This window comes from Dipodomys merriami, unplaced genomic scaffold (genome assembly GCF_024711535.1).
Source record: "Dipodomys merriami isolate MVZ:Mamm:240054 unplaced genomic scaffold, mDipMer1.0.p SCAF_277, whole genome shotgun sequence".
Classification (NCBI taxonomy): domain Eukaryota; kingdom Metazoa; phylum Chordata; class Mammalia; order Rodentia; family Heteromyidae; genus Dipodomys; species Dipodomys merriami.
In genome coordinates this window covers 717,025-734,958 of record NW_027204237.1, presented here as the reverse complement: position 1 = coordinate 734,958, position 17,934 = coordinate 717,025, and the positions used below count along the sequence as shown (strand labels likewise).

At 42.4% G+C, this 17,934-nt stretch overlaps 1 protein-coding gene across 1 annotated transcript in view; it reads left to right on the top strand.

Annotated features, from left to right (window-relative positions):
- LOC138837847 (zinc finger protein Rlf) overlaps positions 1-17,934 on the top strand; it is a 66,963-nt gene that overhangs the window by 875 nt on the left and 48,154 nt on the right. The gene's annotated exons all lie outside the window — the stretch shown is intronic.

Sequence of the window (17,934 nt, the reverse complement as noted above, 5' to 3'; positions counted from 1 at the left end):
CGAATAGTCTCGAGTAAAAGAAGAGACAGAGACAGTATGGCCTCTTTTGGTAGTTATGTGATGGATCATTTTGTGCTATAGGAGTCCCAACCTATAACTACGTGTTTATGCATGTGTTTGGTTTGTTCTAGATTGTGCCGAGGTTTTTCTTCAAATGTTTTCAAAATGTAAACATTTGCCATTGTTATTTCTACTTCTGATATTTGTACTATCAGGTTTCAGTCATCCCTTTTGCTTCTTGCCCGGTGTACCTTAGAGAATTCAAAATAATCCTAATGTATTGGTACTTGAACTCCTAGTGAGCAATGGAGTGTGCCGAATGAATTGTGGCATTGGAATGGGAAGAGGGGGAACAATTTGTTTTGTTATTCTAGAGCACAATCAAGAGTTGATTTGCATGAGTGCCCCCCTCCCCCTTTCTGCTGATTCCAGAGCACCTTCTCTTTGAGTGGAATTTTGTCCTTGTTAATTTCTCCCATACGCTGTATCCAGTTTTTGTGTATACAGCCTGTAATTATTTTCTGCTTACTAGTAACAATCACTCTTATTTAGAATACTGGTTTATGCTACAAGATTTTTACTGACTCTTTAGAATGATGCCAGGCCCAAGTGCTGAGGGAGGAAACATGAGTAAGTAACCAGTACTTACCCTTGATGAGCATACTGTTGGTAGGATATTGTAGAAATGACATTATTTTCAGAGTAGTTTTGTTAATAATGGAAAAGAAGATGTTGTAGAGACAGTGGTGAGGAGAGAGCCCTCATGGGACATCCTAGAGTGAAGACAGTAAAAATAAATTTAGAAAGGTTAATTATAGATTGTAATATATGCTTAGTAGTGGGAGAAGCCACTTTGATAGGATAAAGCCCTATCCTAAAAGGATGAAAGTGAATCATGTAAAGGTGTGGTGATGGGGAGGAGACAGAATTCCAGTGTCAGTGGTAGAGTTGAGAAGGAACTCAGTATGCTACCAGAGAAGAGGAGGCTACCTGCAAGGGGAAGTATGGGAGCAGGAAAACAATTGTGGGTTATGAAGTAGGACTTCTCAGCTTAATTTGTCTTCCTGCAATGATAACAAAAATATAGATTAATTCTTAATGTAGATATTTCCAGTCAGATTGAAGCTTGTTAAAAGATACATATATATATACATATATATATATATTTTGATTTGTATAGTGCTTACAGCTCCAACTTTATTATTTATTTATTGTCAGTCGTGGGACTTGAACTCTGGGCCTGGGTGTTGACCCTCAGCTCTTCAGCTCAAGGCAAGCACTCTACCAGTTGAGCCACAGCACCACTTGCGGTTTTCTGGTAGTTAATTGAAGATGAGTCTCATGGACTTTCCTGCCCAGGCTGGCTTTTAACTGCGATCATCAGATCTCAGCTTCCTGAGTAGCTAGGATTACAGGCATGAGCCACCACTGGTGCCTGGCTCTAACTTTATTTTGTCCTTTCTAATGGCTGCGTAATATTCCACTGTATATAGGTAGCACAATTTTTGGATCCATTCATCTTTAGTGGGTGTTATGGTATTTTTGTTACATTTCTTTTTCCTGTAGCCAAGATAAAGTCAACAGAAGCAGGAAAAACTTTTTTTTTTTTTGGTCCGGTCGTGGGACCTGAACTCTGGACCTGGGCACTGTCCCTCAGCTCTTCAGCTCAAGGCTAGCACTCTACCACTTGAGCCACAGCGCCACTTCTGGCTTTTTTCTTTTTGCTTATGTGGTGCTGAGGAATCGAACCCAGGGCCTCAGGCATGCAAGGCAAGCACTCTACCACTGAGCCACCTTCCCAGCCCCAGGAAAAACTTTTAACTGAGTTAGTTGAATAGCTCTTACTTTTCCATTTGAAAAGCAGAATAAAGAAACATGATTGTATGAGTATTGAAGAGAAGTTAGGATATAGAGATAGGTGTAATAGTATTGTGTTATAAAGACTTTACCTGTGCTCGTAGGATGTTTTCTCATCAAAGGTTTACTCAGAAATTCTGTCCTAGCCGGGCGCTGGTGGCTCACGCCTATAATCCTAGCTACTCAGGAGGCTGAGATCTGAGGATCGCGGTTCAAAGCCAGCCCGGGCAGGAGAGACAGTGAGACTCCAATCTCCAATAAACCACCAGAAAACCGGAAGTGGCGCTGTAGCTCAAGTGGTAGAGCGCTAGCCTTGAGCTGAAGAGCTGAGGGACAGCGCCCAGGCTCAGAGTTCAAGCCCCACGACCGACAAAAAAAAAAAAAACAAACAAATTCTGTCCTGAAGATTTAAATTGGACCAAATTTAGTACCCTTGTGCAACATGTTGGCATTATATTCTCTTCATCTGTTGGAACCCTTAATAAAAATGGACCAATCTTTGAAATTGCACTAACTCAAATAAAATGACAGATGAATGAAATTGAGAAGCTTGTCTCCTTGTAGGTATATTTTCAATTTTTTCAAATTTGTGAAGACAAATAATACTCCAGAAGTAATAGTTATTAGGAAAATGATACTCAGATAAAGTATGTTCAACTAATGTATGTATTCAGTGGCTGGGATATAATGCTTTTTATTTTTCATTTTTCCGAAAAGATTTTCCCTTTCTGATTGTTTTAACATCAGAAAACAGTCTTTCTTTGTTTTGCTAAAAAAATTGATGTCTTTAGCAGGGTACCGGTGGCTCAGCCCTGTAATCCTAGCTACTCAGGAGGTTGAGATCTGAGGATCTCTGTTTGAAGCCAGCCTTGGCATGAAGGTTCCGGAGACTCATCTCTAATTAGCCACTGGAAAACTAGAAGTGGCACAGGGCTCAAAGTGGTAGAGCAATAGCTTTGAGTACAAAAGCTTATAGGGACAGAGCCCAGGCCCCGAGTTCAAGCCCCATGACCAAAAAATAAATAAGTTGATGTCTTCTTAAATTTTTGCCATACTTTTGGAATCAAGACTTTGAAAAGTTTATAACTTGTGGCTTTATTTGTAACATAAAATTTGAAGACTTTTACTGGGCACAGGTGGCTCACACCTTTAATCTTAGCTCTTCAGGAGGCTGAGATTTGAGGATTGCTATTGGAAATCAGCCCAGGCAGAAAAGTTTCCACAAGACTCATATCTCGGGCTGGGAAGGTGGCTCACTGGTAGAGCACTTGCCTTGCATGCCTGAGACCCTGGGTTCGATTCCTCAGCACCACATAAGCAAAAAGAAAAAAGCCGGAAGTGGCACTGTGGCTCAAGTGGTAGAGCGCTAGCCTTGAGCTGAAGAGCTGAGGGACAGCGCCCAGGCCCAGAGTTCAGGCCTCATGACCAGACCCCCCCCCCCCAAAAAAAAAAAAAAGACTCATATCTCTCATTAACCACTCAAAACCTGGAGTGGCAGACAGTGCCCAGGCCCTGAGTTCACGACAAAATTAAAAAAAAAAAAGTTTTTCAAGACTTTTGTTGTTGTTTGTCTGTCATGGAGCCACAGCCCTACCTGGCTTTTTCTGAGTAGTCTGTTGGAGATAAGTGCCTCACAGACTCTTCTGCCTAGGCTGGCTTGGAGCCACAGTCCTTAGCTCTCAGCCTCCCAAGAAGCTAGGATTACAGGTGTGAGCCATTGGTGCCTTGCTTAATTTAATTTTTTTATTATTATTGTTATTGTTATTGTTGTCAGTTGTGGGGCTTGAACTCTCAGGCCGCTGTTTCTGAGCTCTTTTTGCTCAAGGCTAGAGTTCTACCACTTTGAGCCACAGCCACCATTTCTGATTTTCTGGTGGTTAACTGGAGATAAGAGTCTCACAGAGGGCTGGGAAGGTGGCTCAGTGGTAGAGCGCTTGCCTTGCATGCATGAGTCCCTGGGTTCGATTCCTCAGCACCACATAAGCAAAAAGAAAAAAGCCGGAAGTGGCGCTGTGGCTCAGGTGGTAGAGCGCTAGCCTTGAGCTGAAGAGCTGAGGGACAGCGCCCAGGCCCAGAGTTCAGGCCCCACAACTGGACCCCAAAAAAAAAAAAAAGAGTCTCACAGATTTTCCTGCTTGGGCTGGCTATGAAGCATGTTCCTCAGATTTCAGTCTCCTGAGTAGTTAGGATTACAGTGTGTGAGCCACCAGCACCTGGTATTTTTTTTTTGGGGGGGGGGGTCTAGTCGTGGGGCCTGAACTCTGGCCTGGGCACTGTCCCTCAGCTCTTCAGCTCAAGGATAGCACTCTACCACTTGTGAGCCACAGTGTCCCTTCCGGCTTTTTTTCCCCCCCTGCTTATGTGGTGCTGAGGAATCGAACTCAGGGCCTCATGCATGCAAGGCAAGCGCTCTACCACTGAGCCACCTTCCCAGCCCACACCTGGCATTTTTATTTATTTATTTTGTCTGTCTTGGAGCTTGAACTCAGGACTTAGGCATTGTCCCTGAGCTTTTGTGCTCAAGGCTAGTACTCTACTATGGGGTACAGCTCCACTTTTGGTTTTCAGGTGGTTAGTTGGAGATATGAGTCTCACTGACTTTCTTGGCCAGGCTGGCTTGGAACTTCCATCCTCAGATCTCAGCCTCCTGAATAGCTAGAAATACAGGGGTGGGCCACCAGTGCCCTACTTGGGATAGTTTTAGGTTCTAAAAGTGACTTTGTAGGTTTTTGTTTTCTGTTTTGGAGTCAGGGTCTCACTATGTAACCCGGGCTGGACTTGAACTTGTAATATTTTTTGGGGGGGGGGTCAGTCGTGGGGCCTGAACTCTGGGCATGGATGCTGTCCCTCAGCTCTTCGGCACAAGGCTAACACTCTACCACTTGAGCCACAGCACCACTTCCAACTTTTTCTGCTTATGTGGTACTGAGGAATTGAACCCAGGGCTTCATACATGCAAGGCAAGCACTCTACCACTGAGCCACCTTTCCAGTCCTGAATTCGTAATCTTTTTGCCTCAGTCTCCTGAATACTGGGATTATCTTTGTTACACCATGCCTGGATTGTAGATTTTTAATGATCATGGGGCATGCATGAAGCCCTGGGTTTGATCACTCAGCACCACATAAGCAGGAAGAGCCGGAAGTGGTGCTGTGGCTCCAATGATAGAGTGCTAGCCTTGAGCTGAAGAGCTGAGGGACAGCGTCCCGGCCCAGAGTTCAGGCCCCACGACTGACAAAAAATAAAATAAAATAAAATAAGAAATAAGATTAAATTAAAACATCATTTCCTAGATTAGTGATTTGGGTACAAGGGCTCTGAGTATGATAATATCATACAGTAGTATCCCTTCAGAATCTCTCAGGATACATTACAAGACACTCATGCCCATCCCATGCCTAAAACTGCTAGTAACACCAAATGTTAGTCCTTCCCTACCCCATACATACCTATACTAGGTTAATTTATAAAATTAGGCATAGTAAGAGATTAATAATAACTAGAAAATAGAAGTTATAACTATTACTATTTTTTATTTTTTTGTGGATTGAGGGCTGAGCTCTGTCCCTCAGCTCTTCAGTTTAAGACTAGCACTCTAGGGCTGGGAAGGTGGCTCAGTGGTAGAGTGCTTGCCTTGCATGCCTGAGGCCCTGGGTTCGATTCCTCAGCACCATATAAGCAAAAAGGAAAAAGCCGGAAGTGGCACTGTGGCTCAAGTGGTAGAGTGCTAGCCTTGAGCTGAAGAGCTGAGGGACAGCGCCCAGGCCCAGAGTTCAGGCCCCACGACCGGACCCCCCCCCCAAAAAAAAAAAAAAAAAAAGACTAGGGCTCTACCACTTGTGCCACAGTGTCATTTCTGGCTTTTTCTGCTTATGTGGTGCTGAGGAATCCGAACCCAGGGCCTCATGCATGGCAGGCAAGCATTCTACCACTGAGCCACCTTCTCAGCCCATATATAACTATTACAGTATACTTCAATAAGGAATTGAATGAATTACATTTCTTTATCAAAATAGCTTATTGTGGACCCTTCCTTAGATGAAGGGAACTGGAAAATGTAGGCATTGTGACTTACTTATCCATTGGATACTATGTAAGAATTACTTGAATACCTCATTAGCTGGCTAACAATATGGAAGTAGTATATACATCTTGGATAAGATGGACAGAGGAATGGTTTATTTCTGGTTTGGGACTAAAGTGGATGGCACAAGGTTTCATCAGAATTCTTAGAACAGTTTGCAATTAAAAACTTAATGTATTATTTATTTCTGGAATTTTTCATTTATTATTTTCAGACTAAAATTAACTGGTGGTCATTGAAACCCACTGGTAAAGGGGTGGGGCCTACTATTCAGTCTTCACCTTTAAACTAGCTCTATGAACCTCAGCATGCTATTTTCTATAAGTCTTAATTTAATCTTTTGTCAAATGAAATGATAATACTATTTATTGTTCTCTGTTACTATGTTGTTGTGAAGACAGAACTAAAGAAAACAGTGTTGGGGCTGGGAAGGTGGCTCAGTGGTAGAGCGCTTGCCTTGCATGCCTGAGGCCCTGGGTTCGATTCCTCAGCACCACATAAGCAAAAAGAAAAAAAAAGCCGGAAGTGGCGCTGTGGCTCAAGTGGTAGAGCGCTAGCCTTGAGCTGAAGAGCTGAGGGACAGCGCCCAGGCCTAGAGTTCAGGCCCCACGACCGGACCCAAAAAAAAAAAAAAAAAAAGAAAACAGTGTCTTTGTAGTTATTTGGATAATCCATATTTCATATTTCTTAGTTTTGGAATAAAATGAAATGTCTTCGAAACTTTAGTTCAGCTTGCTTTTCTATTCTCATCTAGTCTTTTGTACTTTTTTAAAATTTTTTTTGAGAGAGGGTCTTTTTTTTTTTTTTTTTTTTTAAATACCAGTCGTAGGGCTTGAACCCTGAGCCTGGGCCCTGTCCCTCAGCTCTTCAGCTCAAAGCTAGTCCTCTACCACTTGAGCCACACCTCTATTTCCATCTTTTTGCTCATGAATTGGATATGCATGTCTCAGATTTGCCCGCTAGGGAAGGCATCAAACTGGGAGCTTCAGATCTCAGCCTCCTGAGTAGTTAGAATTTATAGGTGGGATCCACTAACTCCTCCCTGTCCCTGCCCTTCCCCCCTATTCTCGCTATGTAGCCTATGTAGCTGTCCTATTCTCCTCGTCCTTCTGTCTCCCAAGTGCTGGGGTTACAGATGAGCACCACCACCACTGCCCTATTTTACCAGAACAGCATTTTCTGATCACTTTCCACCCCCATATCCCTTCTTTACTTGTCTTCTAATCACTGTTAACTGATCTGTTTCTTCCACTGGAGTAGAAGTGTCGTGAAGGTATTAACTGTTGAGTAGTTCCTTGTACTTTATTGGAACCCATGATCTTAATTTCTTCCTTTCTCTAATCCATCAGACTTTTTGAGGATAACAAACAAATCTTAACCTTCTTTTTTTTGGTCGGTCATGTGGCTTGAACTCTGGGATTGAACGCCGTCCCTCAGCTCTTCAGCTTAAGGCTAGCGCTCTACCACTTGAGCCACTGTGCCACTTCCAGTTTTCTATTGGAGACGAGAGTCTCACAGACATTTCTGCCCGGGCTGGCTTTGAACCCCAATTCTCAGATCTCAGCCTCCCGAGTAGCTAGGATTACAGGTGTGAGCCACCGGTGCCCATCCAGATACAATATATATCATACACACACACACACACACACACACACACACGCATGCACGCACACGCGCGCATGTGTACATGTATGTGTGTGTACACGCTGATACTGGGGCTTGAACCCTGGGTATGTCCCTGAGCCTTTTTCCCCTCAACACTAGTACTCTACCACTTGAACAAGTGGTAGAATAAATTGTAGATAAGAGTGTCACAGACTTTCCTGCCCAGGCTGGCCTTGAATCATGATACTTAGAATTCAGCCTCCTGAACCTCTAGGATTATAGGCATAAGCCATTGGCACCCAAATAAAATAAACTTAATAACATTTATAAAATTTTCATTGCTGCCAGGTGCCGGTGGCTCACACCTGTAATCTAGCTACTCAGGAGGCTGAGATAGGAGGATTGAGGTTCAAAGCCAGCCAAGGCAGGAAAGTCCCTGAGACTCTTATCTCTAGTAGACTACCAGAAAACTGGAAGTGGTGCTGTGGCTCAAGTGGTAGAGCACTAGCCTTGAGTTGAAGAGCTGAGGAATAGTGCCCAAGCTGAGTTCAAGCCCCATGACCGACAAAAATCCCCAAAACAACAACAAACTTTCATTGCTGACCAAAAGCCAACATGTAAACCACTACATGAAAAGTTGTAATTCAGGGGTAAGAGAACTTGTATAGCAAGCACAAAGCCTTGGATTTAGTTCCCAGCACTGCTTTGAGTGGTGGCACATTGTTAAATGCCTGTAATCCTAGCATTTCGGAGTCCGAGGTAGGAGAGGATATTGAGTTCTAAGCCAGCCTGGAGTACAGAGCCAGTTTAGGAACCAGCCTGGCCTATATTGGAGGGAAAAAAAAAAAATCTCTCCTGTGCTAAACACTCATGTGAGAGTATTTTCATTTTACAGATAGAAAACAAATATAGGGAATCATGTATTTCACAAGTAGTGGTGAGGTATATAGATATCAGAGCCCATGCCCTTTTTTCCATTTTTCAGCATTTCCTAAACTTTTTGTGCCTGAAGATTATGAATTGGCCAGATAATGGTGACTCATATTTGTCATTCCAGTTACTCGGAAGTGGGGTGTAGGGGGAAGTGGGCCTACTCCCTCTCAACAAATAGGATGGACATGGTGGAGAGTTCTATAATTATAGGTACATGTGGGAGGATATCCATCCAAAGATTGTTCCCAGGCAAGAAAGGCAAAAAAAATTATGACCCTATTTGAAAAATAACCTAAAAGAAAAAATGATTCAGGTGTAGCTCAAGTGGTAGTAGCAAGCTCCAGGCTTTGAGTTCAGTCTAAAAAAATAAAGGTTTATACATTAGGACTAGGCATAGTTGTTATGTGCCTATAATCTCAGCTACAATGTGGAAGTAGAAGGGCTATGGCATGAAGCTTCTCCAGGGCAGAGAACACAAGATCCTGTCTTAAAAATAAGCTGAAAGCAAAAAGAGTTGGAGACATTGCTCAGTTGGTGGAACAAATAAGTAACAAGGCCCTGGATTCAAGCCCCAGTACTGTACAGCTCCCTCCCCATAAATTAGTAACCCTTATTTTTCAGTTAGGTTTCTGTATTAATATGTTGGATAATTCTGGGATTAATTTTTTTTTTCTGGTCCTGTGGCTTGAATTCAGGGCATGGGCACTATCCCTGAGCCTCTTTGTGCTCAAAGCTAGCACTTTACCACTTCCAGCCTTTTCTGAGTAGTTTACTAGAAATAAGAGTCTCATAGACTTTCTACTCAGGTGGGCTTTGAACTGTACTCTTCAGATCTTAGCCTCCTGAGTAGCTAGGATTACAAGTGTGAGCTGTAATTACAGACACCCAGCTTGGATGAATGTTTCTTAATATGTCCTTAATGTCAAGATGCAATGTAAATTTTCTATAGAGACATTAGGTATCCTGAAGTATTTAAAACATTATCTAAAAACAAGATCTAAAACATATTGCCATGTTTAAAGCCTACTTCATCCCAAAAGTCACATGTCTTTTTCCCCCCACTATAATAAAGCAAGACAAAGAGTATTAGTTGTTTTGTCTCTCTACATACCACACTGAAGTTTGGTTCTCTCATTTCTAAACTATGACCATGAGCTTTTCACAAAAAAACAAAATACTTCTCTCTATTTTTTCCATATGAATTATATTTCAGTGTATTATAATTCAGGTACTTGGAGAACCTCATGCTTACAAGGCCAGAACTCTACTACTTCTGTGTGTGTGTGTGTGTGTGTGTGTGTGTGTGTGTGTGTGTGTGTGTGTGTGTGTGTGTGTGTGTGTGTGTGTGTGTGTGTGTGTGTGTGTGTCAGACAGACAGATATAACTGGAGCTTGAATTTAAGTCATTGTACTGTCAGCTTTTTTCACACACAGTTGGTGCTCTGCTACTTGAGAGATACCTCCAGTTCAGACTTTTTGATTGTTCTTGTTGTTGTTGCTGTTATTATTATTATTGTCAGTCCTTGGATTTGAGCTCAAGAGTCGGGCACTGTCCCTGAGTTGCTTCTTTTGCTCAAGGCTAGTACTCTGCCACTTGGACCACAGCTCCACTTCTGGCTTTTTGGTGGTTAATTGAGGTATGAGTCTAATGGACTTTACTGTAATCCTCAGAACTCAGACTCCTGAATAGCTGAGCCACAGTGCTCAACAAGGGTTGGTTATTCTCAATATGGGGTTTCACTTTAGGCCCAGGCTAGCCTGAATTTTGATCCTCCTATTTGTCCTTCCCTTTGTTGTTGGGATGACTGGCACACACCACTGTGCCCAGCCAGTAGTTGAAATGGAGTCTTGCAAACTTGTTGGTCTAACTTTCAACCATTGATCCCTTGATCTCTGCCACTCAAGAAGTTAGGATTACAGGCTTGAGCCACCTTGCTGTCTGCTTTAGGCTTGTTTTCCTCTCAGAATATAGTCTTATATCCCTCCAGTCTCCCCCACAAGCCTGAACAGCAGTCTTCCTTTATGCCTCTTGAATATCTGGTGTGATAGGCACACACCGCTGCTCCCTGGCTTGTTTGATGAGAATGAGGTCTCACTAACTAGGCTGGCATGAACTACGGTCTTCCTGATCTCCATCTCCCAAGTACCTGGGATTACAGGTATGAGCTATCATGTCTGGCTTGCATTCTTTTTTTAATGTAATATGTTGAAGACATTTTTCTGTACATTAGAGCATGTACCATAATCAATCACTTGTATCCTTTTTTGGTTATTACCACAAATAATGTTTTGGAACACATCTTAAATATCAAGCTGGGACTGGGAAGGGGCTCTGTGGTAGAGTGCTTGCCTTGCATGCATGAGGCTCTGGGTTTGATTCCTCAGCACCATATAAACAGAAAAAGCCGGAAATGGAGCTGTGGCTCAAGTGGTAAAGTCCTAGCAAAAGACAGTGCCCAGGCCCTGAATCCAAGCCCTAGGACTGGCCAAAAAAGAAAAAGAAAGAAAGAAAAAAAAAAAAAGAGCTGGGGGCTGGGAAGGTGGCTCAGTGGTAGAGCGCTTGCCTTGCATGCATGAGGCCCTGGGTTCGATTCCTCAGCACCACATAAGCAAAAAGGAAAAAGCCGGAAGTGGCGCTGTGGCTCAAGTGGTAGAGTGCTAGCCTTGAGCTGAAGAGCTGAGGGACAGTGCCCAGGCCCAGAGTTCAGGCCCCACAACCGGACCCAAAAAAAAAAAAAAAAAAAAGAGCTGGGAAGGTGGCTCAGTGGTAGAGTGTTTGCCTTGCATTCATGAGGCCCTAGGTTCAATTTCTCAGTACCACATAAGTGCAAAAAGCCTGCAGTGGCACTATGGCTCAAGTGGTAGAGTGTTAGCCTTGAGCTGAAGAGCTGATCGGGCCCAGAATCAGGCCTCACTACCGACCCTCCCCCCCAAATATGTGTATAAATATAAATATATATTTATTAAGCATTGTATTGAATTATAAATATTAAGCCTTTGTAGCATAAATTCCTGGAATAGAAATTACTCTGCTAGGGCTGGGAAGGTGGCTCAGTGGTAGAGTGCTTGCCTTGCATGCATGGGGCCCGGGTTCGATTCCTCAGTACCACATAAGCAGAAAAAGCCAGAAGTGGCGCTGTGGCTCAAGTGGTAAAGCACTAGCCTTCAGGTGAAAAGAAATTACTCTGCTAGACATTGAAGGCATGCTTAGGTGGAAGAGTACCTGCCAATGAGCATCAAGTATCTGTTACTGAGTGTAAGTCCTGGTCTTGGGCAGAAAAAAAAATTATGTTAAAAGACTGTTTACTTTGGTGGGTGACGGTGGCTTACACCTGTAATCATAACTAATCAGGAGGCTGAGATCTGAAGATCGAAGTTCAAAGCCAGCCCGGACAGAAAATCCGTAGGACTCTTATCTCCAATAAACCCCCAGAAAACTGGAAGTGGTGCTGTGGCTCAAGTGGTAGAGTACTAGCCTTGATTTGAAGAGCTCAGGGACAGTACCGTGGCCCAGAGTTCAAGCCCCACTACTGACAAAAAAAAAGAAAAAGAATGAATGTTTACTTTAAATTATGATGGATACTGGTGTACAATAAAATTGAATTTATACTTATAACAACAATGTTTGGAATTTCTGTTTCACTATATTCTTTCCAATTTGGTGGTGTTAAGCTTTTTTTGTATGTGTATATATATTGGGCTTGAACTGTCATGCTTTTGACAGGCTGTCGACGCTCTTGAATGTTTTTTTCAGTCATGGTTGATACTCTACCTTTTATACCATGTCTCCAGTTCAAAGTTATTAAAATTTAATATTTACCTGTCTGATAGGCAACAAAAATGCTATCACATTTGTGTTGAAATAGCATTTGAATATTTTTCAAGCATTTGAATGTTTTTCATGTGTATTATAGATTAATTTTGTGAGGTTTTTGTATAACTTTTTTTTTTAGTTGGTCCTGGGGCCTGAACTCTGGGCCTGGGTGCTGTCTCTCAGCTCTTCAGCTCAAGGCTAGCACTCTACTACTTGAGCCACAGTGCCACTTCAAGCTTTGTCTATTTATGTGGTGCTGAGGAATCAAACCCAGGGCCTCATGAATGCAAGGCAAGCACTCTACCAGTGAGCTACCTTCCTAGCCCCCCATATAACTTCATTGTATTAATAGTTAAGCCACTAATACTAGATTTTGTCTGATCATTCAGTCTTGACTATGTGATCTGGAAATTCTATGTTCCTTTGTGGTTCTCAAGAATTCTAAAGAATTCTACAGTCATAAGCAAATTTGAAGCTATTTGAGTATGTGGTATAATGTAGTGATTGTGGCTTGAGAGACTTACCAGTGTAGTCACTTATGATTTATAAATTAATCTTTTTGTTGTTGTTGTTGGTTGTGGGGCCTGAACTCTGGGCCTGGGAGCTGTCCCTGAGCTCTTCAGCTCAAGGTTAGTGCTCTACCACCTGAGCCACAGAGCCCATTTCTGGCCTTTTCTGATTACATAGTGCTGAGGAATCAAACCTAGGGCCTCATGCATGCGAGGCAAGCATTCTACCACTGATTCACCTTCCCAGCCCCTCAAATTTCTTATTAAGTTACATGACCATTGAAATTGGCTTTTGCTCTAAAATTACACAGCCCTAGCCTGGTGCTTATGGCTCATGCCTATAATCTTAGTTACTCAGGAGACTGAGATCTGAGGATTATGGTTTGAAGGCAGCCCAGGCAGGAACATCTGTGACTTTTATCTGTAATAAACTACCAAAAAGCCAGAAGTGGAACCCCAGTGGTTCAAGTGGTAGAGCACTAGCCTTGAGCAAAAACAAAAACAAAAACCCTCTAAGTCAGCAATTAGGCCCTGAGTTCAAGCTCCAAGACCAGCAGAAAAAAAAAAAAACAACCCAATAAACATAGAAAGCTTGTCCCAATAGAAGCTACACTAATTCCAACTAAAATTTGTTTACATTAGTTTGCTGAGTTCACAGTATTTGTTCTTTTCCTTTGTAGTGATCATTTAGTTTCATCTTTAAAGGACTTGATAAGTGAAAATGTTAAACCTAGAACAAATTATTCTATGAAGTTCTAACAGTAAATGTGGATAAAATACCACAATTTGATCAGTCTTATATTTTGTCATATGAAATAGAAAGCATATGTGCACCTTTGAAATCAGATTTAACTTTAAAACCTCATTCCAATACTCTGTTACTTTAAGTCTTCCTATAGATTTGTATTCTTATCTATTGAATTGAGAGTAATAGAATCCGTAAGTGAATAGGTGGATCTAATGGGATTGCTTTTGATGGAAGATTGATCTTTTCTTATAGAATCATTTCTAAGCTTTATATTGTTCCAAAGAAGTTTTCTGTTTTTGTTTTGTTTTAAACAAGGTCTTGCTGTAGGTCAGACTAGTTTTGAAACTTGCTATTCTCTTTCCTCTACTTCAAAGTGCTGGAATTAGATGCTCGACCCAAAGACCTTTATTTTTTTTTGGTTGGTCACGGAGCTTAAGCTTGGGGCCTGGGCGCTGTACCTCAATTCTTCAGCCCCAGGTTTGTTTGTTTTTTGGGGGCGGGGGACAGTCATGGGGCTTGAACTCTGGGTTTGGGCACTGTCCCTCAGCTCTTCAGCTCAAGGCTAGCACTCTACCACTTGAGCCACAGCGCCACTTCCAGCTTTTTCTGTTTATGTGGTGCTGAGGAATCGAACCCAGGGCCCCATACATGTGAGGCAAGCACTCTACCACTAGCCATCTTCCCAACCTCAGGACCTCATTCTTACTTGGCAAATGCTCTATAATTTGAGCTGTGTTCCTAATCAGGCAGCTTCATCATTGTATGAACATCTTAAGAATATACTTATGTACATCTAAGCTATATGATATAGCCTATTGCCCCTGTAAAATCTGTACACCAAGTTTCTATACTAAGTTCTATAGGTATTTGTAGTGAACACATAAATATTTGTGAATCTAAATATTTCTTTTTTTGGTGGGGGAGAGGGGTCCGGTCGTGGGGCCTGAACTCTGGGCCTGGGCGCTGTCCTTCAGCTTTTCATCTCAAGGCTAGTGCTCTACCACTTGAGCCACAGCACCACTTCCGGCTTTTTTTTTCTGCTTATGTAGTGCTGAGGGGTCAAACTCAGGGCCTCATGCATGCAAGGCAAGCGCTCTACCACTGAGCCACCTTCCCAGCCCATGAATCTAAATATTTCTAAACACATAAAGTCAGTAAAAATAAGCAATAGGAATTTTTTAGTTCCATCATAATCTTTTTTTTTTTTTTTTGGTGGGTCATGAGGCTTGAACTCTGGGCTTGGGCGCTGTCCCTGCACTCTTCAGCTCAAGGCGAGCTCTCTACCGCTTGAGCCACAGCACCACTTCCGGTTTTCTAGTGGTTTATTGGAGAGAAGAGTCTCACGGACTTTCCTGCCCTGGCTTTTGAAGGGAGATCCACAGATCTCAGCCTCCTGAGTAGCTAGGATTACAGGCGTGAGCCACCCGAGCCTGACAGTTCCATCATAATCTTATGGGACCATTATCCTCCTTAACATTTTGTTATGCCATTCATCTGTAGTAGCATGAAAGCTCTTAGGAAAGTACCTGACCCCATACTATATGCTTAATAAATATAATTATTCTGTTGAAATATTTCATAATATGTAAGTTTTTTGTTTGTTTGTTTGTTTTTGCCAGTCGTGGGGCTTGAACTCTGGGTCTGGGTGCTTTCCCTCAGCTCTTCAGCTCAAGGCTAGCACTCTACCACTTGAGCCACAGTGCTACTTCTGACTTTTTTCTGCTTATGTGGTGCTGAGAAATAGAACCCAGGGCCTCATGCATGCAAGGCAAGCACTCTACCACTGAGCCACCTTCCCAGCCCCACTTTGTAAGTTTTAATTGGCATTTATCCATTGCAAAAACATGATTGTTTTCTACTTGATTGTGGAAAAGTTTAGAGGGAAGGCAGATAATTTTTCTTTTGTAAATGTAATGATGTATACAATAAAGAAAAATTGGAGCCAGGCGCCGGTGGCTCAAGCCTGTAATCCCAGCTCTGCAGGAGGCTGAGATCTGAGGATCTTTGGTCAAAGCTGGCCTGGGCAGGAAAGTCTGAGACTCTGATCTCCAATAAACCACTCACAAAACCAGAAGTGGTGCTGTGGCTCAAGTGTTAGAGTGCTTGCCTTGAGCTGAAGAGCTGAGAGACAGTGCCCAGGCCCAGAGTTCAAGCCCCATGACCAATTAAAAAAAGAAAAGAAAAGAAAAATTGGAGCTGCCTGTTATTTTCCTGCCCAGTCTGGCTTCAAACCAGGATTTTCAGATCTCAGCCTCCTAAATAGCTAGGATTACAAACATGTGCCACTGGCATCTGTTCCCCTCCCCCCTTTTTTGTGATACTGGGCTTAAATTCAGGTTCTTGAGCCATACCTCAAACTCTTTTTGCTTTAGTTATTATTATTATTTGGGTCCAGTCGTGGGGCCTGAACTCTGGCCTGGGCGCTGTCCCTCAGCTCTTCAGCTCAAGGCTAGCGCTCTACCACTTGAGCCACAGCGCCACTTCCGGCCTTTTTCTTTTTGCTTATGTGGTGCTGAGGAATCGAACCCAGGGCCTCATGCATGCAAGGCAAGCGCTCTACCACTGAGCCAACTTCCCAGCCCTGCTTTAGTTATTTGAATAGAGTATCATGCTCGCCTTTCCTCTCTGCTGTCTCTCTCCTATTTATTTTTCCCCCATAGCCGGTATATCAGGTATGTACCACTGCTCCCAGCCTTTTTGGTTACATTTTTGCCTAGGCTGGCCTTGAACCAAGATACTTTCATCTCTGCCTCTTAGGTGTTTGAATAACAGATTTGTTCATTAGTGTGCCTGGTCTTTGTAGACATCTTAATAAAATTTTTGCGCCAGAAGATAATAGCTTTGGTGGCAGGGACATTCTCACTAGATTTGGATATTTGGGGCGGGGGCGGGAGGATTTGACTACCTGTATATGTTCTGTACTTCTCTTGTATACTTTTGTTAGTAGTTGATTAGTTTTTATGTGTGGTTTCAACTGTCACATTATCTTTTTCCCTAGTACTTTATTATAATAATAGGCTATCAATAAACACTTGTCAAATGAATACATTGTTGAGTATTAGATTCAGCAAACATCAGACTGGAGGCTGTCTAATAGGAGTGGGTGAGGGATTGTAGGTCTATAAAGTTTAATAAGACAAAGTATCTGACTTCAAGTTGGGAATGTGGCTAGGTAGTAGAGTTCCTGCCTAACATGCATGAAGCCCTGGGTTCAATTCTTCAGTACCACATAAACAGAAAAGGCTAGAAGTGGCACTGTGGCTCAAGTAGTAGAGTGCTAGCCTGAGCAAAAGAAGCTCAAAAGTGCCCAGGCCCTGAGTTTAAGCCTCAGGAGGAGAAGACAGTGACCTGAAGGATCAAGTACTCATATTTTCCTAATTGTTGGATTAGCTGTTACAAACAATAAGTAATTTGCTGATCTAAACCAGAATTTTTTTTTTTTTTTTTTTTTTTTGTCTGTCATGGGGCTTGAACTCTGGGTGTTGGCGTTGTCCATGAGCTGTTCAGCTCAAGGCTAGAATTCTACCGCTTGAGCTGCAGCGTGCCACTTCTGCTTTTCTGTCTCATGGGCTTTCCTGCCAGGACTGGCTTTGAACTGTGATCCTCAGATCTCAGCCTCCTGAGTAGTTACGATTATAGGTGTGAGTCACTGGTGCCTGGCTAAACCAGAATTTGTAAGATTGATTCATTGATTTTAATAAATTACTTAAAGGCAATTAGAAGTCTGGTTACATAACAGGTATGCATGTATTCTACACTCCTTCTCTCTACTCATTTTAGCTGAAACAGGATTGTTTTGTGATCCTTCTGACCCATTTTTTTTAAATTAAGATTTGGGATTTGATTAAATGATGACATGATGCTTTTCTGAAAGTAATGAAGGCTACTTATATAAAGTGATTTTAAGTAGCAAGATGCTTATATATGGGTATAATAACCTAATGGACAGATTTTCAAATACCATAATATGAGGTTCAAGTTCGAAGCCAGCCCAGGCAAGAAAGTCCATGAGAATCTTACCTGCAATTAATCACTAAAAAGCAGCTTTTGGCTATAGTGTAGCCTTGAGCACAACAGCTTAGTGACAGGCAGGCCCCGAGTTCTAGGCCCAGGGCCAGCACAAAACCAAATAAATCAATGAATAAAATTAAGCTGGTTATATAAATTCTTAGAAGCTTAATCAGTTGTTTTATATGCAGAAAAAAAGTAGCTGGTTTTTGTTGTTGTTGGTGGTGGTGTGTGTTGTAGCCAAGAGCTAATAGCTATTCTCAGAGAATATACCTTTCCTACTTCTTTCTCTCTTTCTCTCCTACTTTCCCTCCAGGAGGTTTACTTCCTCCTTTATATTCCTCCTTCTATCTTAATTGCATGTTGTATTAATGAAG